The following is a 26,886-nucleotide window of genomic DNA, read 5'->3' on the forward strand; positions in this document are numbered from 1 at the left end:
CTACGAACCGTCAGTCAATGGCTTGGCCTGCCGCGCTCGCTCGCCGGTGTCGTGCTGGCGATGATGCTTCGAAGCACGAGACAGTGGTGCCAGCACGGTGCAGCCACCTCCCCAATACCCCCCCAAAAAAATCAAAATAACAGTATAAATCCCATAGGGTTATTCTGCATGCCTGATGTTTTTATATAATACTACAAATCATAATGTCATGTGGTCGAACCCTGGCGAAAACTTGCATATTGTAGCGTTGCTAAACTCTGTAAAAGTAGCAACCCGAGATGAATATTTTTTTCTCCCCCAACTAATGCATCCATTTGAAATTCAGTGCAGATACCGTATGGAGCTGTGAAAATCACAGCTAGTCGCCCGTTCTGTGTGTACTTTCGAGTTTACGATGCCTTGGAAGTTGTAATAATTTGAAGGGAAGCACTTATTTCGATTTCAGTGGCCAAAAGGGAAATAAAAAAGAATCTATGCATTGCGCCGATTGTATTGAATTGTTGGGGGACTGCTTCGCACTGTAGCTGCAGTGCGGCAGCGGACCAACGCTCGTGTTTTATACTGATTCCCCGAACCCCCTGCGGTCCGATCGAACCCAAGTTAAGAACCGCTGCTCTCGCACAAATAAATAAATGTATGTTTTGTCAATAATCTCGACCTTTCCTCGCATTTTTGCACCGATAATGACTGTCGTGCCCCCGTTTCGGTTTGTGGTGTCTTTGCTGATTGCCGAAGACTTAGCTGGAGCTTGTGTAGTTATGAGAGGGATCGTTGACATTGTCAGGAAGGCCTGGCAGCCCTCTGGTGTAAAGCGGAGGCGATGTCACGACACGCCACGTCGGCCGCGCTAACGAGCCTTCTGCTCAGAGGGGCAAAGCCCACGCGGTGCCGTTGGCGCGGCGTGTCATCGACGCGCACCTGACCGCACTTCCCCCTTTGTACTCGCTCAACACCATCCTGCTATCAGGCGAGAGCAGGCTTGAAACCCTCTTGTCAAGAAGCGCGGCTTGGCGAGTCACCGCTGTGTTCTCGACGGCGGCTTCGTCGTCGTAAGCTTCGACCGGTTCGTTGTCCTGGCTGTGAGGTACCCGCAACTGGATACGGGAGGGATTTGTAATCGGCTTGCCAATTTTCCGTCTTTCAAGGTAGTCTCTGACGAACTGCAAAGTCGTCAACTGTCGCTGGAGTGGAAAGTTTCGAAACTGCAATTCACTGCGGCTTGACCCGTTTGCATGATGCAGGGGCTGGTTGACGCCTGATCTCGGGGGCACCTAAAGAACCATCGAAAATCAATGCGAGACATTGTGATGCATCGTGACATGACATGATATTGACATGACGATTGTAATCGAATCATCGGACCCATGAAAAAGTCACGTTTCTGCCGGTGTGAAAGGGGTGAAGAGTTCACTCTGGTGCGAATCCTGCTTTGGTGAGGTGGGTGTGAAAGTGTCTATCGCTCCTTTCAGGCTGCCTTTTCCACCATATTGCTGAATCTTCAATCATCTCTCATCCCCAGATGGTACCTCACACATAAGATAACGAACGGGCCAGAAAAAACAAAAAACAAAACACACCCAGGAAAGACTTCTTGAATTCGGAAGGGTCTTGTTTGGAATCGCTTGATGTTTGTGAGCTTAATCCAAAGGGAGCAAAATACCTCGCATTTACCTTCCCCTCTGTCCAACCCTGCTTCGGCCTTTTTTTTCCCCCCTCTGGCATCGCATCGGTATCAGACCAGATGAATCGACGCACCTTTATTACAGCGATTAAAAATCACAAGCTCGTAAATCTTCAGTCCGATCAAGCAGCCGCCTGGACAGATGGTTGATAACTCTCGATGAAAAGATGTTTTGATTCGCAAGCGTTTTCTTAATCTCCTGCACTGCTTAGGTTTATCGATAGATATGGTCTTGATGGGGAATTTTTGGTTTGTTTTAAAGACATGGGCGCATTTTATTTGAATCGCCCATTCTCATCAAAACTTGCCCGCTGCAGCATTTCGTTCAGGCTTTGAATGCTTTCATGACGGAACATACACAGGCGGTGAAACGACATTAAAGAGGACACTGGATAACATTTGTCGGAGCTCAGCTTTTTCTTCTTTGAGCCAGCCAGACAGACTGTGTGGGCGTGTGATGATTTGTTTTGGTCGAAAAGGCCTCGTTGATGCTCCCGCTCAAACGCTGAAAGCTCGAGCTGTAAACGGTAGCCCCTAGCTGGCAAAATGACGGCGCCACTTTGAAGCAAACTGATCTTTTTTTGGGCCCACTCTTTACCCGCAAAATGGACGCCTTTTTATATGGATGGAGAGTAGCGTATGTTTGCGTGTGTAATAGTGTTTTAATTAAGGACTTTGTCACGCGTGTGGAAAAATGGAGTCTGAACAACCCACTTTGCTTTATCTTCACTTTCGATTTATTTCTACCCTCTTTTTTTGTTGCTTCTTTACATCCTCTTTTGAAGCTCTTCGATCCCATCACATATTGGAATGGAGGCCCATCTTACCGGCTGAAAGATTACAGGGAGGATAAGAGAGGAAAAACAATGATTGTTGTCGCTGCCGGTCACACTGAAAGACAAGGAACTCACCTAAGAGGCGTGCTATTATGTCAGCTCAAGACGTGGCGCTTTATTATCAGCTCTAGTGCTTGACTTGATGAATTGTGGTTGGTTTCCGTAAATTGTCGGAAGGAAGTCTCAAATCTTAACATTGAAAACCAAAGTTAGAAATGGTTTGTTTGTTTGTTTTGTAATGGTGCTAAACCAAGTATGCCAACAACCAAAACATGATCAACATGAAGTTTATGTTTGACCAGTTATCGGTGAGCTAAACTGTGACGTGAATGAAGCTGACCTTGTGACTTGGTTTTCGAGATCAAGTTAGATGTTGTATTTGTTGTCTTTTTAGCAAAAACATAATCCAGCCATCCATTTTCTGATCCGTTTTTCCTCACGAGGGTCGGGGGCGTGCTGGAGCCTCTCCCAGCCATCTTCAGGCAGTAGACGGGGTACACCCTGAACTGGTTGCCAGCCAATCGCAGGGCACACAGAGACGAACAACCAAAAGCCCTCACAATCACACCTAGGGACAATTTGGAGTGTTCCATTAACCTGCCATTAAAACTCATTCACTCCCAAAGACGTTTTTAAACGTCTTTTTAGACTTGGTCCAGAATTGGCTGGTACTGAATGAGTTTTAACTTTTGGAATGTGGGAGGAAACCGGAGTGCGCCTTATGGTCGTGAAAGTACGGTACTGTGGTTCGTTACTTCATCAGCGGTCACGGATCCCTTCATTCTCGTCTGAGTAAAAACTCCTGATGGTCTACTAGAGTTATTTGTTCAGATTTTATCATTCATTATAAAAATGAGTGGTTAAATGCAGCAGAAATTTTGTAAGATGTATTTTGGGGGGCCCACACAGAACAGGAAAGGGCCTAAGAAGTGGAACTGCCGCGTTCTAGACACACACTCACGTAGTCTGTAAACTAACAGTGCGGCTGATCTTCTGGCTAGCAGTACATTTTGGGCAGAACCTCAAAGATTTTGAGTAACTTGTCTTGTTTTGAAATCTTTATTTCTTTTTGCCTCTAAATCTGTCCAAAAAAAGCCGTTTATTGAAACATCCTTTTGTGAAACTGTTGCCAAGGGCTGAAATTGGAGGAGATACAGAAAAGAAATGAGGCAGTTTTTGAGTGGATTTTTAAAAACCGTCAATCCGCCGACTGTTGGCTTGTCGAGGTCCTGCTGCGACAAAGTAGAGACAAAGCTTCACCGCTGCGAGGACTTTGCCACACATTCTTTTCCTGCTTTAATTGCTTTTTTTCCCCCCCTCAGCAACAGTAGTCAGATAATTGCCTCTTCGCACCGGTTTTCACGCCTTTTGGTGGACGTTTGACAGAGTCTGTGTGTTGCGACGTGACTTCGGCATGTAGAACCTATGTTGACTATGACCCTGCCAGAAAAAAAGCCATTAAAAAAGGAATAACTTTCAACTTTTTGACTATTTTCGGTGGATGATGGTGATGTAGACTTAAAATCCACAAAGACAGGTTCTCATCAGAGCTTTTGACACAGGTAAAGGCAATGACAGTTGAACTGAGTGGGGGGGGGGTTCCCTCAGAGAAAGGTACATTAGCAGGTCCCGCAACCTTATCAAACCTGTGCCGTGCTCTGCTGGTTCCAACCCCTTCCTCCCTGCCACGCAGCCAGCCTGTCGCCCTCAATGTGTGTGACGTTAATGTGATCCAGCAGAGCAGCCGACACGGGAGGACCGCTGAGGAAGACGGCGGGATAAGTTGTCGCGCCGCGCTTCCAAGAAGGAGATATTGCGGCACTTTGGAAAGCAAGGTGGACGGACCGCTTATGACAGCAGTGGTCAGATGATATTCCTTATAAAGTCCCTACGGGTTTATTCTTTGAAAACTGGGTCCAACCCAGTTCAAAACCTGCAGAGAGAGGAGAAAAAAAAACCCTTTTTTCATGGCAAATCCACCAAATGATCACCCAACTTTGATCTGCCCACATTTGATGCTGTAGGCAGAAAAAAAACTTTGGCCATTTAGTGTCACCCATCTGTCTAGTATCCCTATATCTGATTGCGTCTCTTTTGGACAAATTCCCTTGTAGGAATCTGTCAAAAGTAAAAGCCTTGGAATTGTCCGCCCCAAATAGCTGCTTCAATGAAAGAAAGCTGCCTCCCTGTTTCATTTCATTTATGGGTCCTTAACTGGACTTTTCTATGCGTCCTGTCATTATAAATATATAAGCCAAATTTTGTATCGGTCAGTGAAAGTGGTATCGAGGGTGTATTTCAATGGGCAACAATTAAAAAAAAAATCATACTTGCAAATGCTTGTCAACTTTTCTCGATTCATTTTTTGTACTGAATCTGACTTTGTTTTGTCTCTGGTATATCAGGGTTTCATAATAATAATCAAAATAATATGGAATACAGTCATCTATTTAGTAAAACTGCTTGTTCGCACATTAATGTCATCTCTACTTCGCACCCTCACTGAGGCTTTTAGCGTCACGTGCGTCATGTAAAATGTATGAATGTTCGCCATTACGCTAATAACACTGGACTGGAGTCGGTGCGCCCCCATTGCGTGCACATTGTGCCGTTGTAAAGGTTCCGTTGGGGGTGCCGGCGACGTTTTGCAGTCGTTTGGATGAAGAACAGACCCCTTGGAGCAAAGTTGAAATGTAGATCATCCAACACACGCGAAATTAAAAGGTAGTTTAATCGGTGCTAATGTGACAGAAACATAACCAAAGAAAAACAAAAAGGGTACATTTGCCATGCGTAGCTCCATCCTGGGGATTGTTGGTGCTCTTTTTAAAATTCTTTATTAAAATGCTTTTATATTACCTTTTTGTGTGAAATGTAAAAAAAAAAAAAAAAAGGATGCTGCACACCCCCTTGAATAGGCTGCAACCCCTCCTTGCTGTTTCGTCAATTTTAACCCTGCTAACGTTAGCAAACCATAAGTCAAATATATACAGTATATATTTTTAAAATTAGCGACTGCACCCACATCCTGATAGAGATGGTGTGCACCCTCTCGCCTTCAGTTACTTAAAAAAGAAAATCTAATAAAAAAACACTCAAAATTGCTGTTTCACACAAAAATTAGCAAACACACCAGAACGAAGGTGCATGTAGAGTGTATGCTGTTTACTCATCAGTGGTGCGTATTTTGTTCCTAAATTAAACGGGATGTGTCAATTATTCTGTCGGATTACACCCAAAATCCCCTCAAAACAAACACAAAGTGCAGGGTTTGTTTTTTTTTGTCCCAATGGGTGGCCTGATGCCTTCAAAAGCAGGTGAAAAAGAATTCATGATGTTTGCACTGCAGTATAAACACTGTGATGAGTTAGCGATGTGTAATAAGTCGGCAACATTAAGGTGTGAGAAATGTGTGACGTTGACGACTTGAGCTACTGTAAGTCAAACTTGGACGGACAAAAGTGAGGTGATGGTGGCCCTTAGAGGTTAAAAAAAAAATTATGTTTGCCTTATAAAAGCTGTGACGAGTGACTAAATTGCCTCGACGCTGCTATTCCGTTGACAACCAAATTCCTCTCCGCCTTTTATCTTTGCCTTCATTTTCCCGCTTGACCTCAGTCTCGTAAACAACCTTCCCTCCCATCCGATTCTCCCGCTCCTCCTCCTCCACCTCCTCCTCTCAATTGCATTTTGAGTGCAATATGCACCGCGTTCCCGACGGCGCAGCGATCTGTGATTCATTACTTAGCAGCCATGCCATGCGAGAAAGCGGAATTCTGTCTTTTGGCTATCTAGGGGCTGCAGCAGTCTCATCAACCCAGCGGTGGCGTCGTAGTAGCTACGTGGCGGTCCGCGGGCGGGGCGGGGGGTTGCCCGGATTTAAGACTTCCGAGGCTCCGCGGTCACATGCGGTGATGTAGCTAGCGCTTTGCAAGTCAGCAACGTTGTCAGTTCGCCACTGTGATGAAATACCGTCACCTCCACAGGGGGGAATCACTCCACTAACATAAAGATTGTCAGCAGGCTTTCTTGAGGACAGAATTTTTGGGGGGGGCCGCAGTCAATCGGAGGAAAGAGGATGTGATTGAAACTTGTATCTCGCTTCAGAGACTTGCCTCCTTGGATGCTGAGACGAGCATCAAAAAGTCGATCTGCCCTTTCTGAAATTCCTTCTTTTTATCTGCGTCGCCAAAGGTCAGGGCTGAAAGTGGGTCCACGCACAGCGAAGCGTCGTAGCACTTTTCAGGAAAATGTTTGACAAAAGCCAGGCCTCATCATTTATTGAGCCGAAGCTCTTCCATGTCCTCCGGTAGCTGGCCCAGCGTTTCGCCGCGGTCGAGCACCCGTCGTCTTTGATCCTGAAGCAATCTCTTCTCACAGGTAGAAATGAAACGGGATAAAAATTTCATAGCAGGATTATTGCGAAATCAGATACCCCAGGTGCACTTGTTCTACGGCTACTCTCAGAGATGCTAAATACAGAAGTGACAATAATGAAAGCCGGACCATCTGAAATTTTAGCATCCTTTGTCTGTAAACCGTTCCAATGTATTACCAAAATTAACTTGGAACTATTGGAAGGCGCGCCGGACTAGCGCTGACCGCCAACATTTCACCCCCCCCCCTCCCCATTTTATAGCTAAGAAGCCAGCCAATGGTGACATTACATCTGAGCAGTACCCCAACTGGCACTGGCACCAGCTTGATGTGAAAGCTTTAGATTTTATGGCACAAAGTGTGTGGAAAAAGCACGTGCCTCGTGTAGCGTGCAGACTCTTTGAGGTAGAGATTTACCATGGTTATTGACTCGGTGGCTGTTTCACGCCAGCACGGGTGATGGATGTTTCCCATTAAGGTGCACAGGCAATTAAAAAGAAAAAAAGACGCAAATCTAATTTGTAATCACTTGACGCCGCGCCGCCGGTGAGAGAAGCGAACGCTACTGGTGATGGAATTCTTATTTGTCGTTAATGGTTTTTTGATCATGTCTGCTTTTGGAATATTTATGACAAACCCTGAGTGGAAAAAGAAAGTGGTTGTTTACATCAGCCATTAGCTTGAGTCAGATGCTTTTATGCCTTTTGTTTCTGTTTGGTGATCTTAAAATAACGCAAGGTTTGTGGTCAGATAACTGAAACAGATTCATTACAGTGATATTGTAGTCGAATAATATTTTACATTTTATTTTATATAATCTATCAAAACAACTAGCGAGCTCATTCTGAATCTGCTCTTGTTGTGTTGTTGTTGTTTTTTTTAGCACATCAGGTTTTCATTTTCAATAATAACATACATGCATCCGTTTGCTGAAGCGCTTGGAATTACAATAATATGTAATATATTTCATACTATATCTTGGTTCAGCAACGAGTAGAATGTTTTTTTTCAGAAGCGTCATTGCTCTAAATTACAACGCATGGTAAAACATTTACAGGTCTAACTCAAAAACAAAAATATGAAAGTATCTCAAAAAGCTGATGTGCTAGAAAAGTAGACATTTAATGTTTCATGATATATGTACTCACATATCATCTGCACTTGTCTTTTTTTTTTCAAAGCACAGTATTTTAGTTATATTCTTGAATTGAAATCTAAAATGTCTTTTCTCTGTCTCCTTCGGTTTGGTGTGTTTTGGATCTTCCTCATCGTTCACCTCGCTTCTTTGCTGGCTGCTTTTAGGTAAGTGCTTTTCAACTATCACCTGTTATGTGTTAAAATTGTGGGATGCTTTTGTGCTCTTTTGGTGGATATTTTCAAGCCCCAAAAGTCGATACGTCTGACATGATTTAAAAGAATATCAAGAAAACGCCTCACAGAGGACTTTCATTTGACCCAACTTGGTTTCGTCCCAAACGCTGTACGTTTTCTGTCCTGTTCGATTTCACCTCAGATGATCTTCACAATCTTTTACTTAATCACCACTGAATACATAGTCGGTAAGTTGCTCGCAACTTGTAGGTGTGCCAAATTTGGATGAAAATTGCGTGTGAAAAGAATTGTGGGTCATTCGACCTTGCTGTGACCTTGAAATTTGAGACCATGGTGTAAGAAGTTTTAACCCCCCCGTCCCCCAAAGGGGGAAACAGTTAAAAAGTGATGCTTTGGGTGATTTCATTGGTGAATTCTGAGAGAAAGACGAGGTATAATAATAACTTGGGGTTTGTACAGGTGCCACAGCGCCCCCAGGTGCCGTTTAGATGCCACTGCAGCAGGAAACAAACTCCTGCAGTGACGTTCAAGAGTTATGGATTCCAATGTGGGTTTTTTTTCTGTCATCCCCTGTTGCAGCAGCGTATGTATCCGCTGCTTGCTAATGAGTGTCACTGTCACGCAGGGCTGCGAACAGAAGCCTGTTGCGCTTCCTCAAAGTTCCACCAGATGGCGTAGTGCAGTCAAGAGCGAGGCCTCTGTGATGGGGGTGTTTGTGTGCTCACTTTGTAATCACAAATTGTCACACCTCAAATACACCCCCCTCCTTTTTCGCCAACAAATAAAATGCGTCTAAGGAGAGTAGAAAATCATTGTCACTTGGCATGAATAGTATATCATATTTAATTCAGAGTCGTTCTGCATTAATTTACCACCTTTTGACTCTCTTTGTTTTGTTGTATACTAAAGTGTACCAGATTTCATTTTAGCACTCAGTTTAGACTTTTTGCGGGTCTGCTCGTGATAGATATGCCGACCAAATTCCATCCTCTTGGGCAGCAGCCGAAACCCTTTCAAAGGACCTCCGAGAGTCTTTTGCTTTCAGAAGACATCGCGTGTTTAATGAAGTGACGCGCATTACAAGTGCAGCCATCCGGTGTGTTCTCCTGCTATGACCCCCTTTTTTTTTATTCTTTTTTTTTTGCCACCCCCTCCTGTTCTTCCACTCTGTCACTTCCAAATTTAAATCCTCATCTTGCTCTAAAGCGCGGTGTCGAGTGTAGACTGAAATTTGCTGCGGGGACGGGCTCCGGACGAGGGAAGGGGAACTAATCCTTTGGACCACCACTATACACGTGTGTCTTTGAAGATGTGATGGTTTGTTAAATCCTATGATCAGATTGGTGGAAGTTTTAACTCAGGCCCACCCGCGCCTTCAAGTTTCCCAAGCACCAACAATTGGTTTTTGTTGACAACTTTCAGTTTGATAATCCGGAAGGCTTTGCCAGTTCTTTGACACCGCTAACTTTCCAATCACATCTTTGGTTTCGTGTGTATGCTGGCTGATACGAGCCCCCGATCACATTGCGTTTTTGTGAACTGCCACATCAGTAAAATTCATTCACCTGCGCCTTTCACACAGTGATGAGTAACATTGTCGTTTCTTTGATACCGCTGGCTTTCCAAGCAGATCTTTGGTGCGGCGTTTACCGTATGTTTTCTCATCGAAAGCGCCTTTTGCGCTGTTTCTGCAAAATTGGCTGATTTCGGAACATATTTCCTGTCAGATCGGTTGCTCATCTCCTGGGAATATTTCGATCGATGCGATTTAAATCTCAGCGAGGGTCAAACGGGACGCGTTGCCCCACCACGGGGACAAAGAACTTCAGAAGCGCACTTCTGAAGTTGTCAGTGTGCACACTGCAGTCTCATTTATCTATCCAAGTAACCCGACCTCCCCTCACCTCCCTTAGCTTCTTGACAGGAGTTGTTGATACTGTACATAGCACTCGAGGTGACACTCTCCAGTTTTTATACTAGCTCAATATCCTAACGTTTGAGCCACCTCCAGGTTTTAGTCTGGCATAAAAGCACACTTTATTGGCTCGCTTTGTCTTCTTTAACCGTAAATCTGACAGAGAAGCTAAGCAGCTGTCACTGCATGTCCTTCCCGGTCTCTGAGTCAGTTGCCCTTGAGCAAATCGTTTTTTACACCTGCCACTAATGTGTCATTCTGAACTTCCCACCAGAGCCCCAAGCTCTGTGGTTCTGTCCTTTCACACATCCCCGGGGAGGGTTCCCGTCAGACAGATTTTCACCTGCTGGAAATATTCTACTTGGTTGTGTCAAAATGTTTTGGTTTTTCTCCCTCCTAAAAGCAACAAATTTCAAAGAAAATGTGTGGTAAGAGATTACATCGGACAAGGAAGCAAACCTTTGTTATGGCTCCACCATAATAAATATGCAAATGTAGAAGCATCAGACAAAAGTGATCTTTACCGTTCTTTACCAAGGAAAGTGACATTTGATGCTGCACCGACCCCTCCTGTCGACTGAAATTGACATCAAAGTGCCTACTGGCATGTCATGTGACCAAATCCAGAAAATAAACCGGCGAGTTTAGATGCTTGCACTTCGAGCTTTGAGGGTTGTGAAAGCGCCTTATAAATAAAGATGTATAGTATTGTAATAAAATGCAGGATAAAATGTTAGTTTCTTTTGGATGGCTGAAAACGGGCGAATCAGTCTTCCACAAACGCAGTATTATTCCAAATACTTAACTCATTCACTCCCAAAGACGTTTTTAAACGTCTTTTCAGACTTAGTCCAGAATTGGTTGGTACTGAATGAGTTAATAGGGTCACATAATGCAAATATATTTTTGGACTTCATTTTTGTTTTAAGGTCACTCAATCAATCAAAACCTTGACTTAACTTCAAGGTGAAAACTGTCATTCTTTCCCCCCCAGTAGCTGTTTCCTGTTGCATTTATTATATAATACCGTATTATGCGAAGCTACGAGTGCAAGCTATTTTCCCCTCATTGTTCATTATCGGTGACATTCTTGTTGTTAAAGTGATGCATATGGTTGAGCTTGATGCCCTGTAATCGGGGGGGGGGGGGGGGGAGGAAAACAGGAGCCCATCAAACAGCAGTAATAGCCACTGGGGCCTTTTGGCTGGGACAAAAGTGCAGCTCGTAATGTTGCCAACTCGAAAGCACTTCTTTGCGCCGCTGAAGACGCGTCGGAAACTTACCTGATTTGCACACCGGGCCTCTGACGACAAATGGCGGTAAACATGACATAACCGGCTTGTGTGGGCACTCCAAGGACCCGCGGAGAGAAAGCTGTCATTAGCGACGCTTTTAAGCCTCTTTGTTTAGCCCGTTCGCCTGTCGTGGTTTGTGACAAAACGCCACAGGAAGCTTTTAGTTGTTATTGTGTTGAGTGCAGCTCACACAGGCTAACAAGTGAGAAGGGAGAACAACCCACTTCGACTGCTTTGATCATGATAATGGTGTCGAAGTAAAACAAAACAAAAGAAATGTTGAAGATGATCCCTGTTTCCAGAGGAAACGTTTTGTCTTTGAGACGTCTTGGGGTGGCGGACTTATGGCAATACTGTAGTCCGTTCAAGATTTGCTGGTGATCAAGATGCATCAGGATGGCTTGATAATCAGTGAGCGATACGTTGATAATCGGCCTGGGATGGATTTGAGAGACAGTATCTTGAGATTGGTCACTCGATTTGAGAAGCATCCCTATTCAATTCAAGCTTCCAGATGCGTATCCATTCAAGGACACATCTAATCAATTTGCGATGCATCTCTAATTGATTGAATATCAACTCAAGGTTTACCTAATGGTTCAAGACTTGTTTTGCCTTGATTTGGTTTTTGGCCAAGCCCCTGCCAAGGCCGAGCAATTCTAATTTGAATCGGCACCATTTTTCATACTGACGCACAAATGCCTGGATTCTCATTCGCAAAAATGGAAAAGTTTTTCTTTTCTGGGAGTTTACAGGCAGTTTCCTGAAAATCAATTGAGTCCTAATCCTGCTGTTTTGCAAAGACAAGAATCATAATAACAACGGTAATACGAATGTTTGTGTTGCTTGGCAGCAGAGTATGCAGGCCATAAGTGGCCAGCTAATGGAACGGTCATCTTTCAGCCCGCAGTCATCAGACTCTGCTGTAAGCCTCCACGCTTCGCAGCCTTTGGAGTCCAAAAAAAAAAAAAAAACGACCCCAAAAACCCGGTGAAAATAGCTCACAATGAGGAACAAACATTTCGGAGGAGCCGTCGAATCGCATCAGTGTCAAATCTGTGCACCCTCCTCCAGCCGACACGCCGCCTCAACAACCCCCTTGTCCCCTGTGAGCGACGTCAGCACATGATTATGTCATCAGAGAGGCAAGTCTGCCAAAGAGAATAAAACTGAAATATAGAAAACTCGGTGAGTGTCAGCAGCGGAAAGACGAGTCAGGAGCGTTACATATTGCAACCATTCATGAGTAATAAATATCTGAATGGTACACTGTATAAACCTTTGGCCTGTACTGGATAGTACGTGCGATAAATCTGATATTGTTCACTGTAATATAGATTAATTTAACTGTGTGAATTTGGACAAAACTAACACAAATTTTCCACAGCGTGACAACTGTACCCGAATAATAAACACGAGTGTATACGTGGATTTGAATGGCAAGATATTCTTGAATCAATTTTACTCGGCGTGTCAATGTGAACGTCCACAGCCAGAAGTAATCAGCGTCATCGAAATTGGCCGTGTTGCCTTCTGACCACATTCCATTTTGGTACATTTCACACAGAACAGCGACACGGGGAAAGAGTCAGGGCGGCATAAGTGAGTGTTGGGTGCAAAACTTCACACCCAGCATTGCAGCATCCCCTCAGACGCTGGCGTCGTGTCAATTCTTTCTCACAGCTCTGTTAGTAGCTCCAAAAGCGAAACATTGACATTTCGTCTGTATACTTGATGGCATTTACACAGAACGGCAGCACAGTGGGATGCGGTAAGACGAGCTTGTTGTCGAGTAAACAATCCTTTACACGTTTTTTTTTTCCAAGCGCCTTGTAACATAACAGGTCGTTATCGCTTTTGTGTGTGTGGGGAGAAAAAAAAAATCAATTGTTGTTTTATTTGACTGCCGTGAAATTGCCTGGCAGACTCGCTGAAACCCCGCTGTGAACTGATGCTATTGCATCCTCCCCCATTCCTCAAACATCCTCACCGCTGCCATCGATCCAGCGGAACTTTTTGAGATGAGGAAGTGTGTGTGAAATTCACCACAGATGGTCTTGAGTATTAATTAACTTGCAATGTCATTTATTGTTAGCCATAACAATACAGCATCGCTCAATAAATCATCAAATATTGACGGTATTGCTGCTATTCATCACGTATAGTTTCAAATCTAAATGAGCTTGGAAGGTGCGGAATCACTAGAACATCGAATATCATTGCAAATAAACAAGAATTACGTTTGATAGGCTCCACCGCAGCCTTTTGTTTCGGACAGGCCGCTCTATAGAAAGCAGATGGCTAGAATCGTGCGGATGCTGGAATGAGGGCAAGCTAACGCGCGTGAAATGGGGACGATGCACGAAAAGAGGAGGCCGCGTCTGGCGCGCCGCTGTATCCTTTATCAGCAAAGACACGGGCATCAGAAGTGTTTGTGCCGCGCGATAAGAGCTTGAACCGCCCCTCGTCCTCCTCAGAAGCGTCGCCAAGTTGGAACGATAACTCCATGAAAACAAGCGGAGAGCTGCCTTTGAGTTCCTGGCATCCAAACAACTAACTTATCATCAGACCAGAAAAGAACTCTTCTTCTGGACTACATCAACATAGGCAGATGCACAAATCCAACATCCTTTTTTGTTGTGCTAGATGTGTTATACAGATATGATACAGATATGATGATATACATGATCCTGCATTATTTGAAGGTCCTGAAAAATGACAGATGCATTGCAATATTGATATATTATGATGGTTTGTCAATACTGTACAGTAATGAATAATAATCATTAGTGCGGATGTCCTGATGACATTTTTTTCAATCCACCTCAGATTATCGGCAGAGTCCCGAGCCGATTTCGAACATTTTTTTGATAAATATACCATGTATCAATAGATACATGGAAATTATCAAAAGTTTGCCTTTTGATACAAGCTCGTGATGGATAATATGATGCATGGTGTGTATATGCTGCGGCCAACAAAATATCAGCACTTGGTATTTGTGTTGCCTCGCTGTGCCGTGATGTTCCAAACATGATACATTGCAATCAATATTTAATGTTGTTGTGTTAATAATATCGTATGATACTATCGTATTAAATATTGATATTTCCTGGTTTGTATCGTCCGTAGTCGTTGCTTTTGAGTGATTGTAACAGGAGACCGAGCCAGCTTTACATGAGAAAAGGAGATTTGTTTATTCAACTGACACTTTGTATCATTTTATGTTGACATCTGAGCCCCGGGTATTATTTGTTATTGCCGGTAATGAAAGAAACATAATATTTGTGCCATTAGGTAGGACATAGCGGTGGTCCTCGAGGGTATCGTCTCGTGTTAGCAGGCAGGCGGAGCTCTGTGAGTTGAGCTACACAGTTAGAAATATCGGATCCAAAAAAAGAGCGAGGGGCTTTTGGAGGGGTGGGGGGTGGTTGAACGCTAAGCTTGCTGAGAATGGATGTTGAATTTGTGATGACTCATGTGGGCACATATGAGGAAATACACATAGGTGGACTTATTCTTCACCGTCGCCTCTCTCTTGAGTGACAACATGAAATTTGAAGCGCATCAAGCGTAGAATTTTAAAGGGACACTAATGGGCAAAAACAAACAGCATTTCGTATCGAAGCTAAGCTCACAGGAACATCGTGAGAGGCATTGAACAGGCTAAAAAAAATAAAAAAAGTGCCTTTGAGCTTTTAAAAACAATCTGGAAATAGCACTCACACCTAGGGATAGTTTAAAACGTTCTATTAACCTGCCAAGAATGTGTTTGGAATGTGGGAGGAAACTGGAGGACCCGGAGAAAGCCCACGCAGGCAAGGGGAGAACATGCAAACGCCACACGAGAAGGCCGGAGTCGGAATCGAACACCGCACCTCTGCACTGTAAGGCGGACATGCGAAGCGACCGGTCACCGTGCCGCCAGTAATAATACAACCACGGCAAATATCAATACTCAATCCATTTATGTAGTCAACCTAAAATATCAATATTGTGATGTATCGTTGTCCAGCGTGCTCCAGCATCGATACCACTACGTGATTCGTTACTGGAATGGATCGTCATCTTTCATTCCACCGTATCGATTCACCATTCAATAACAATATTGCCATGTACGGTATCATATTGTTTTTTTTCACCACAGGAGATCTTAGCCATTCCCAGATTTTTCTTCTGTGTTACGCCCCAATACTCTTTGCCACTCAAAGTGTTGATGTCGTGCGTGTCATGGATGTGGTGACCGGGGACGGGGGGGAGGAGGTGTGTGACACGAGGGCCATGTTATAGCGGCTGAGGAAGGAGGGGGCAAACACAGCGGCAAGCCGTGAGCTCACTCCAGCCTCATCACGGTTCACCACTCATCTCACCTCCACACTCACACGCAAACGTGGGACCAAAATGCCTGCTGGCCTGGGTCTCACGCGCACACAAATGGACTGCCAACTACTCCATGGCTTGTGAGTGCAAATCATCCATTGGCGTCCCTCCATGCTATTGTTTACATAGTTTGTGCACATTGAGGAGCTTGTTGTAAATCCGCCCGCACTGCCAAAAAGCAGAGCGCATGCTTTGCTTTTCACTGTGAAAAAAGGTCAGACATTTTGAAAGCACTTACCAAAAAAAAAAAAAAAAAAACCTCTTCAACTTGGACTTTGGAGGAGTGCGCCCTATTGTGAATAGAGCTGGTAAAAATGATGCAAATGTGATGCATTCACGTTGTTAAAAACAAATAGATATGAAGTGGTGCATTGTATGTGAGTAGCATTGTCTAGTATTGTTCTGTCTAGTATTGTGTAGAACAATAGATGCGTTACTATGCACATTTGAGGCATGTGGAGTTTTTAGCATAAGATCACCAAATACATGAACTATATGAGTAATGTTCTAATAAAATGTTAACACCGAGCACAATACCTATCAATGTGCAAGATGTTTAGCACTGCTTTCAGGTTATTGGAAAGGGCATTTTGTGCCAATTTTCTTTCTGTGAGTGCAAATGGCACCAATTTGTGGAACGTGTGTGTGTGGGGGGTGGGGGGGGGTGTCGATGGGCTGACTGTTTTCACATCGTATGCGTGTCTTTGTGGCTCCAGTGGATGTCCTGTTGATTCGAAAGGAAGTCGCATTGTTGGGATGATGTCGGCATAGTTAGCTAGCTAATTGTGTCACAGTTGTGCCAGATCGCTAACGTGAACGAAGGGGCACAAAGTCTGACATTGTGAGGGAGGGGCAAATCATGCCCAAGCCGAATGCGTCACTGGGCTCCAATTTTGCCATAACCACAAAATTAGGAAAACTGAAATGGTGAAAAAGTAGTTTTAGTAACATATGGAAGGCCAACTTCATTAGAGTTGCATAGAACTTGAAATATGTTGTTGTCAGTGCTTGGGAAGTAGGTTATGTGCATCTTGTACGAGTTGTTTCTTTTTAAAAAAAAAATTGTTTTTTTTTTTTTTTTTTTTGCGTGTTGAGAGTGAATTGAACTGGTAATATTAGGCGTGCTCCGAATAACTTCACAGACAACTGAGTAGTGCGCGTCCTCACCGACATCACGACACAAAGTCCTCGCCGCGGCACAGACGCCTTCTGCCGCGGATTGTTGACATTGTTAAAAGCCTAGGGCAACGCGAGAAAAGTCATGCAAAGTTGAATCCGCACACCCAGAACTGTTTATGTAACCCGGCGCCATCGACCGACTGCTATGTGCTCATTACTATGGAAGGATAATGAGGTGATGCTTTCAAGGTGTGTGGGCCGACACGCTGTCGCTTCTTAAACAAGTCGGCATGCGCCTCCACCCGGGTGGGTGTGATGAAGAACGCAAGTCCGCTGAAAGCATCGCCTTAATTACACCACGAGAGCTCCCGCTGGCAAAAGCAACCGGTATGCGGTACCGCGTGGTAGACACTGTGGTAGTCGACCTATTTTTCAGACGCATTCCTGTTCAGTAGCACATCTCCAAACTTTCGACTGGCACTGTGTGGTGTACTGAATGTCAGATCTGTTGTTGCATCGCTGTTGTGTATCGTAATAATCCACCAGAGTTGTCGAGAGCTTTAAATGTGAAAATATACGATATTGGAGTTGTACAGCCCAGTACAGTAACACATTATAGTTGTTAGTTGATAGCGCTGACCAGACTGGTAAATACAAGTTCTTGAGATCATCGATGCAAATGTATATTACAGTTGTATCGGGCATTACCGTATTTTCTGCGCCAAAAGTCGCACCTAAAAGCCTTCCATTTTCTTAAAAGCTTGCAGTGCGCCTTAAAATCCGATGCGCCTTGTGTACGGTCATTACAGTAATATTTCGACCCCAAAATGGCTCCTTGCTCGAGACGTGCTGACAGAGTTCAAACTTAAGTGTATCAGTTACGCACTTGAGCACGGAAATAGAGCAGCGGCAAGAGAGTTCAACGTTAACGAGTCAATGTTCTAACTTGCTGTTGGTTAAGTGAATGAAATAAGTTTTACTGACACCTGATCGTTCTGTTGGCGTTTCCTTGAGCGTAGCTCCATCTAGTGGAAGCATTGTAGAATGCGTCTTATAATGTGCGCCCAATGTATGTACAAAATTACAAAGTAGGCCATTCATTGAAGGTGCGCCTCATAATCCAGTGCGCCTTTCAGTGTGGAAAATACGGTATGTAAATATTGCATTCGCGCTGTATAGAGCATTCATTATGATCCGTACAGCACATTATATTTACACTATAAGTATCATACGTTGCAGTTGAAATTCCGTTTCATTCAGTAGTATATGACACCGTCCCCAAACGTTTGACTCCTAGTCTCTATTACCCCGTGAAGCAGAGCGGCTCTCACAGAGACACATTTCTTCTTCTTTTCAGTCAAAACTAAAACAGAATATCTCGATTTCAAAGTCGCCGCCGCCGTCGGGAAAGCCGACCGGCGAGGAAGGAATGAAAGAGAGCATTCTCGCCCCTCTGAAAGAGGCTGCCCAAATGGACAGGCGGAGGGGCTTATTCCTTCTGCTTTATTCTCTCTCTTAATCTGCTTTATGAATATTTCAAACGCAGGCCGCGTTCACAGCTTGCCGCTGAGAGAACAGAGGCCTCGCATCGGCAATTTTTATTTGCGGCTGTTCTTCCGCCAGGGAAGCTCGACGTCGAAATGTTTGGGAACTCGAGTTAAGTCTTAATATTGTGGCCTAGTTGTAAGTCATCGTCAACGCGCACCTCCCGCATTACTTTGAATGTTGTCATTGATATTCATGCATTGAAGGGGATAAAATACTTTCGCAATATTAAGTCAAGTGCGACGCAAACGCTTCCGGCCATACATTGCCTCGTTTGCGTTTCGTGAAAGTCGCCAGAGCTATAAAAACAGCCCCCTCTAAGTAAAATTTTCTTGTTATTGTTCATGATTGCAAGGGTGACAATCGAGCATACTGTTGCTATTTTTAAGCATAAAACTCGCGTGATTTGTTTGCCGTTAAAATTTGTCCAAAACTTGTGTGTGAAATGTGTAAATGTTTTTCAATCATGAAGTAATCCCTCAAATATATAATTTCACTTTTCGTGAATGTTGTTTTAGTTGTTGTGTGTTTTATTATTGACGAGACACATGAATATGCGTTAAGCACGTGCCGAAATTAATGCGGCACGTTTTACGTGATTGTTTGATGACGCCAAGTCTCAAGAATGCAAGCGTTTTCTTTTACAGTTGTACTTTTTTTTGGGATGAGATATGTCTCTATAGTGAGAATTACAATAATAAAAATGATTAAAATAGTTTAATTCAATAAAAAATAATTATTCTCATGTATTTTTTAATGAACTAACCAGTGTACTTTTTAACCGTAACATTTTATTTCTCACAATAAAGCAATTATCAAGATGAACGAAAACGAACATTTCAGGTGACCAATTTCAGGGGAAAAAAAGCTAATTAACGCAACACATCCATTTTTTTTCTGAATTGTTGATCATTGTTGAAACCATTTGGAATTTTTAATGTTTAATGTCACTTTTGTACGTTGTTCTTTTCATTCATCCATAACGACAATGCTAATGTTAATTTACATTTAACTTCAATGAATTAACTCTGTGTTGATTCTTCTTTTGTCATAATGTATTTCTTTCGAAGATTGCAGACATGACATTTTACTGAATGCTTGTTTCTTTTTTATTTATTTTTTGGCTCTGCGTACATTGTATGCAGAAGTTCTGCCACGGGTGGCTGATCATTTTTAATTGATTCTTCTGCTCTAAATTAATTAGTGCGTCCGAGGCAGATTGAAGACAAATAGTTTTACACAGCTGCGGTGTTAGAGAGCTGCACTGACAGCTTTGGTTTAATGAGGCCGAGCGGGGGTGTTCGCTGGCCTCCAGGTTGCCCCCCCGCCCCCCACCCTTATTCTCTCTCCGAGGCCCGACATATTCTGTCAGGTCAGTGGTCATCATGTTCGCCAGCGTTCTCTCCGTCTCTCACCCTCACCGCCTTTCTTCTTGCCAGACGTCAGCGACTGTGGCGTGCATGTTTACTTCACTCAACATGGCAAAAGTCAGCCCCTTTTTTTCTATTTTTAATCTCATGAGATTTGAGGAAGTCTTGTGTGATTCAGTGCACTTTGTGGCTGATTTAGCGTATTTGTCACAATACGTGAAGTAGTCGCGCATGAATTAGCACGAGCTTGATTGGATTTGAGGACGTATTGACTGCTTCAGCACAAGCCTCGTGAGATTTGTGGAAGGCTTGCGCCATTAATCCTAAATCTGAGCAGGCTTGAAAACAATTTGCCACTTTTGAGTAACCCGAGTGTGATTTAGGAAGTCTCACGAAATTTGAGGAACTCCCTTGCGATTAAGAGCCAGTCTGCCGAGATTTGAGGAAGTCTCACATGATTTAGCACACGCTTGACAAGATTTTGAGTTAAGTCCTGCCAGATTTAAATCATAAACAAATCTTCTGCGATCCAGCACAATTCTTATACGACTTGAGGAAGCCTTGCAGTATTTACCACAGCCATCACAACATTTGTGGTCGTCTGATGAGATTTGTCCAAGTCTCACGAGATTTTAGGAAACCTCTCATGATTTAGCAGAAACCTGTTTGACGTTTGAAGAAGTGCTGCCTAATTTAGCAGAAAGGTCATCTTGTGCAATTAAAGTAAGCAATTGCAAGTTTTGCAAGATGTGGGAAAATCTTGCGTCATTTAGGGTTCGGTGATTTGAAGTTTGAGTACAAGCCTGATAAAATGAGAAGAGGTTTTGCATGCTTTAGCACAGGTCTGACAAGATTACAGGATGCTTTTTGTGATTTGAGGAAGTCTTGCAGTATTTACTATACGTCTCTTGAGAGTTGAGTCTTACGAGATTATAAAGTCTCACATCGTTTATCGCAAGTCTCGCGAGATTTGAGACAGTCGTGCCTGATTGCGGCCAAGTCTCAGGAGATTTTAGGAAGTCTCATGAAATTTGCTTACGTCTAAGTCTTGCATGAGCACGCGTCTCATAAGAATAAAGGGAGACAAGTGTCATTTAGCTTAAGTCTCTCAGTAATTTAGAAACTTTTGAACTCCACAAATAGTTTGAAGGATAAATGCAGGAGTCTTTTTCTTTTCTTTACCCCAGCCAAATCAATTTAGTCTTGAATCGAGCAGTTTCACATTTATCATAGCACCACTACAACAACAACAACAAACAATAAAGTGCCCCCCACAAAACTTTGATCGAATATAAAATTGTACATTTTTACTCTTGATACATTATTGTTGCTGCTTTTGTGAGTCAAGAAATGCGTGGTCTAATGCGTGCTGGTTTGAATCAAAGTCCGATCGTCATTCTGCGGAATTGCTGAAATGGCTCATTTTCCACTCAGTGGTTTGAGTTACCTCTCAAACTGGAACCTAGAAGTCCGCCATTGTACTTTTCTTTGCACATCCCCGCTCTGAGAAGCCATCGCTGCCTCGTGCACCTTGTTGCTCAGTCACGTGTGAAATTAAGTACCGCTGCCACCATCTCGCACTGCGTCATACTGTACGTGTCTCAACTGGATGTAAGTAAGTTACAAGAGACTGCGCGTTGTATTTAGAATGTGTTCCAAAATTGCCAGTCAGCCTCAATCTTGATGCTCTGTTGCCACAGTCTGATATTCATACATCCATTTTCTATAGAGCTTATCATCCTTTGGGTAGCAGGTAAGAAGGAGACCATCATCGCTGACTTTGGGCAAGAGGTGGCGCAATACAGGTGTAGACAAATGAGCATTCATATTCAGATTCACACTTCTAGACATTTTTGTGTCCGCGTGGTGCGATATGCTAACTCGGCCGCCGAGCCTACCATAACCAATCAAACGTGCATCTGCCGTAGCCTCTATTTTTGCGTCTGCCAGGCCCGCCAAGGTTAGCTGTGTGCTGCTTTTGTCTGGTCCTATTGTTAAAATGTCCGTTGGTTTGTTTTCCTCTTTATCACTTTGAAATGGTGTATGTCAACTTCAATGGCAAACGGCAACAATGGGGGAGGAGCGGCATCTCGGTAATGAATCAATTTGGACTGTGAGGCTATTTGTTTGCTCGGTGATGAATTTTTGATTTCACCGTCCGTCACCTTTCACTGATTTCTCGCTTGGAAATGAACACTCGTTTGTGTGTGTGATGCTGAATAACTAATAGCATCTTTTGGCTTGGAATATTCACAGCAACCCAGTAAGGCCGCTTCGATAATAAACTGCTGTTTATTAAGGTTAAAGTGGTGAAAGTGTTTGGAATATTTAGAGGTCACAACATGCTTGAAAACTCGCCAGTCTTAATCATGGAGAATTTTTATTTATTTTTTTCCTCGTCGTACCAGGCAATATTCCCCAAAACTCACTCACTTTTGTGATAGCTACACCCGTAAAGTTTGAAAATATTTGCCCCTGACCAAACAACATGGACGCACGAAAAGGTCCAAGGGACCCATGTCCCACTTTGAACAGGTAGCCAGCCATTTTGAGCAAATGTCGTCAGGATCACCCCTTAATAAATGTATCGTTCAAAACTAGTTTCCCTGATTGAATTGGGTCGACGTGTTTATTATAACAAGACCCACAAAGACGTCTCAAGGACCCGCGCAAAGAATTGAAAACCAATTCAGCCATGTTTGGTTTGAAGTGGACTCATACAAACTCCCACTTGGGGAACTGCTATTTTCCGCGCCGCATCTGCGCGAATTTGTTCCAAAACATATTTTTTGAGTGTTTGCGTTTGTGGTTACATTATTATCATCTCAGCCAGTGTGTTTGTTTTAATGCTGCCGAATGGCCCTGAGCTGCTGGCTCAAAAAGATCCGCCAACTGAGCGGAAAAGTGCCACTCTGACTGGTAAGCCCATGGGCGGCCGCGAGTGCTAATTAGCTTATTTAACTAAAACGCGTTGCCACCTATATAGGCCTCGCAAATGCCTCCGTGTTGAATCCGTTTATGTCGCAGAACGATGCTCAAGTGTCTGTGATGTTTACAAAAGAGATTTTGTCCCAGAGAGCATCCAGGATCGTGAAGTTCTGTTGTACGCTAACTTTTTCGATTTCAATGATCTCTCATATGCTAAGTGTCAATTGTAATGTGTATTGAAAGGAATCGGCTGCTGTAGAGGAGTCACTGTACTGAATAATAAAGTCTTGCATAATAAACTCTCGAAGATGAAAGTGTTGAGATGAACATAATGTATTCACACGTGCGCGCACATCAGGCCTGGCGCGGTGTAGCCTTGTGTGAAATTGCTGCCGACGTTGAACTGTTCACACATTCCGTTCATCGGCGTAGCTTTGCATCTTCAAGGCGGTTGGATGTTCTGACAAAACTTCAAAGGCTTCCGCTGATCCGCTTCATCCACCGAGGAGGATTTTCCTCCTGTCCCGGTGAGAGATTATGGCAGCATATGACGGAGCGCAAATGGATTGTCAGGGAACAGTGAGCTTTAATTAAGGCCACAAACAGCTAATGTGGAGGGAATTGGAGCCAAGACATTATTACCCGATGCTATGACAACGGTCTAAAGTTTGTTTGAAAGGAGGATTGCATCCGTATCTGAATTTATGGGTCAAAAGGTTTTTTTCCATCTATGAATGACCTCTGCCCCTTCTGTTCTTTTTAAAAAAAATGTACGGTAAAGTGGCCTTTTGAGTTTGCCCGCCACTGCTCTAAATTGGACAATTTAGGCGTGAACAGAAGTGTGAGTGCTTGTTTGTTGCAGTTAGTTGGCCGCTGACCAGTTCAGGCTGTACCTCTCCTTTCACCCAAAGTCAGTTGGGACAGCCTCCAGCTCCCCTAATCAGCAATTAGCTTGATGAGCACAAATCAACAAATGTGATGCGTTTATATTTCAGATTCTTGTCAGTGTCAACTTGTTCCTTTTGGATCTGACTGGCGATGATGTCTTCTGAATAGAGAGCTTGATTATAAAATGAGGAGTCATCACAGATATCATAACCTATTCATGGTGCGTTGATTTGCATGGCTGTTGATTGATGAGATCGGTGAAGACCCAGCAAGTGGGGGAGGGGGAAGTGGTTGCTTACAAAATGCGACTTAGCAGGAAGCAACACACAAAAGAAATGCTCTTTACTCCATTTGTTTCTTCTTCTTTTTCCTTCTTTGTTTAAAACTGCAAGCAAATTGGAGAGAGCCTCAAAGCACATTGTGGTTATTTTTTTGGCAACGTGAGTCAGCATCAGATAGCTTGGCAGCCGCTCAAAAAAGACTGGACCTGGATCTGGATCACATGATTAGTTAGATGAAATGGAGCAATGAAACACGATAACCAGAGAAGGCAATTTGGAAATGTTGTCGTCAACAAAAACACAGTGTTGCAAATGTTTTGATTTGGCTGCTATATTTACCCAATTTTCGGACCTCTCTCGTGGCTAGTTTTCAACAAAATTGACCGACTTTTAATTGCAATCAGAGACTGACAACATGAAGGGAATCATTTTCATATTGTATTCCGTACGATAAAAAATAAAGGAGCCCGCTGGAAGGCAATCACGGAGTTAATTACTTCATTTACATACATGTTTTGGCAAAACTATTTTTTTTTTCAAAGAAAGAGCTTCTATTCACATTATGTATTTATATTCTGTTTATTTCAGTTTCATTTTTTTTCAAGGTTTGTTTGGTTAGAGGCGAAGCAAATTCCAGAATGGCGAAAAAAAATAAATAAAAGCAAAACTTGTGAATAGCGACTTTGCCATTTGATTTGACACCAAAAAGCAAAAGAAAAAGCCATGTTTGAGTCAAAAATAACCCCCGCCCCCCCTTTTTTTAAGGCCATATCATGACTGCCTGGTTGCTGCAAACAGACTAGTCACCAGTCAGTGTCAGGGCACATAATGACCCCCCCCCCCAAAAAAAAACAACAACAAAAAAAAAAAAAACTCAGAACCTAAGTTGTGGTAACCACCGGTCCAGCATGCAACACGATGATAACCCTAGAACAGGAGTTTGAATTTACCGCCACATCGGGAAGGATTATCTTGGTTGGTTGGGTTTGCTAAAGAGTTAAAATACATTAAACGTATGCAGAAACATGACATGTGCCACCCATCTCCACAGTCAGAGTGAATTGTGGGCGGGGCTCTTGTTGAAATGTCAGCGCCATCATTCAGACTGAAGGTTGATGTTATACGCTGACCTTTTAGACACAGCCCCCAACGCCTCCTTCATCACAAGCACGTGAGACAGAGCGTCCCCGGAGGGCTAAACTATTTCTTTTGCTGCATCCTCTAACACTCAGTGACGTCCATGCGCCACACGTTTAATAATGCTCCTCGAGAATAACGTGCATGTAGTTGTGTGTCAACACTGCAGTGTCCAGTTTCAGCGAGTTTTGTGTGAAAGGCTTATGAAGGCTGATGTCCAGCTCGTTAACCAAAGTTGTTGTTTTTTTTGCCATGACACCACGAAATTATCATAAGAAGGCTTTTTTCAAATTTATAATTCATAATGAGGGCATTAGCTACGCATTTTAGCAACCTCTGCCTTTTCAGTCGGGATTAGCCGTCCTTTCATTTTGCTCTCATTATAACATATGACTTCCCGTGACGCTAGTGAGCCACGCTAATACTTAATTGACCTTTCTCAGTATTACACGTGCAGTCAGTTCATTATCTCCATTCCCCACATTTTTATTTAAGTTTAACTCTGGAAGAATGCTAACATTAACGCTGATGTCATGCTGAAGTTATTATTTTGCGAACTTTGTTCTAGATTTTGTTGCATGTTTCAGAGCATTGAGAGACTCCTGCATTCGCATCTGGCGCTAACACTGTGTTAGCTAACGGCTATACTGCCATATTGCGAAAACAAAAGGACCTTGATTTACGTCTAACCGTCTGTCATATTTGAAAAGGAAAATTGTACCCTGACGTATTTGAGTCCATCTTCATGAAAATGACCCCTGAGTGAAGACCAAGACTGCTAGGTTCGTGTCTTGTGCTAGCCGCTTACCGCTTGCAGCATTATGTTTGTTTTTTTGTAATCAAAATGTAGCTATTTAGAGACGTGTGTGTTTAGTGATTGTTTAAAAAAAAAAAAGGCATCAGCAACGTGTATTTGTTTTATTTCTTTTAATTGCCATCAACAGCGGTTAACCTCTGAATACATTTACATTTTATCAGCTTGTGCTCTTTACGAAGGTCATAAGGGCTCATTGTAGATTTTCATTTTGTCTTTTTCCCTGGGTGGCGTCAGCCTTAGAATACCGAGCAGCGCTGTCTAAAAAGAAAAATGAATTGGCAACACAAGCACACGGTCAGGTCCAAAAGGGCGAGCCATGAAATATTTGATGTGCGCAAATAAAAACTCTCTTTTCTGTTTATTCAGCATTTTGACACGAGCGAGAGAGAAAAAGAATAAGCAACTGTGGCACATTTTAAAATCGTCCTGCTATCGTTGACAGTTGCCCAGTATTGCTATATGGCTCCATATCGCAGTAGACTCTTGATGTTTATGTATAAGTAGAAGCTGACTCTCATTGACGTGATGAAATAATCTAATTCATTATAAAGTCATTGTCATATTTACTTCCGTAAAACACTTCGGCGTGTCGTCTTTTGTGTTTGTCACCCGATGTAATGCTTTGTGTGCACGCGTGTCACATCACGGACGCATTCGGTTAACGCCTTTGATATTGTCTGGTGAACGAGAACATGAAAAGAGCGGATTTAACGGAAAAAAAAATCAGAATTGGGTATCACGCCCTGGAGTGTGAACGTAGCCTGCCTGACCCCGACATCTCGGGTTGTCATAGAGAAAATAGCTACACCGTTGTTTGCTTCTTTTGTGGTCTAAAAAATTGTTTTGGATTCATGGACGAGCACTCAAGCTGATTGGTCTCGGGCTGAGAGTTTGAGTCTTCCGAGCGCGACCAACCCTTCTGATGCCGCACATTTGTCAGTTCTGCAGACAAAACATGTTTTTAAATGAAGAGTTTCCTGCCCGC

General features: G+C 43.3%; 1 protein-coding gene across 1 annotated transcript in view; it reads left to right on the forward strand.

The window, feature by feature from the left end:
- The window catches only part of asic2 (acid-sensing (proton-gated) ion channel 2), a 99,776-nt gene that overhangs the window by 23,883 nt on the left and 49,007 nt on the right, over window positions 1-26,886 (forward strand). The gene's annotated exons all lie outside the window — the stretch shown is intronic.

Source organism: Hippocampus guttulatus, chromosome 16, assembly GCF_054856545.1.
Source record: "Hippocampus guttulatus isolate MCC_2025c chromosome 16, RoL_Hgut_1.0, whole genome shotgun sequence".
Lineage (NCBI taxonomy): Eukaryota > Metazoa > Chordata > Actinopteri > Syngnathiformes > Syngnathidae > Hippocampus > Hippocampus guttulatus.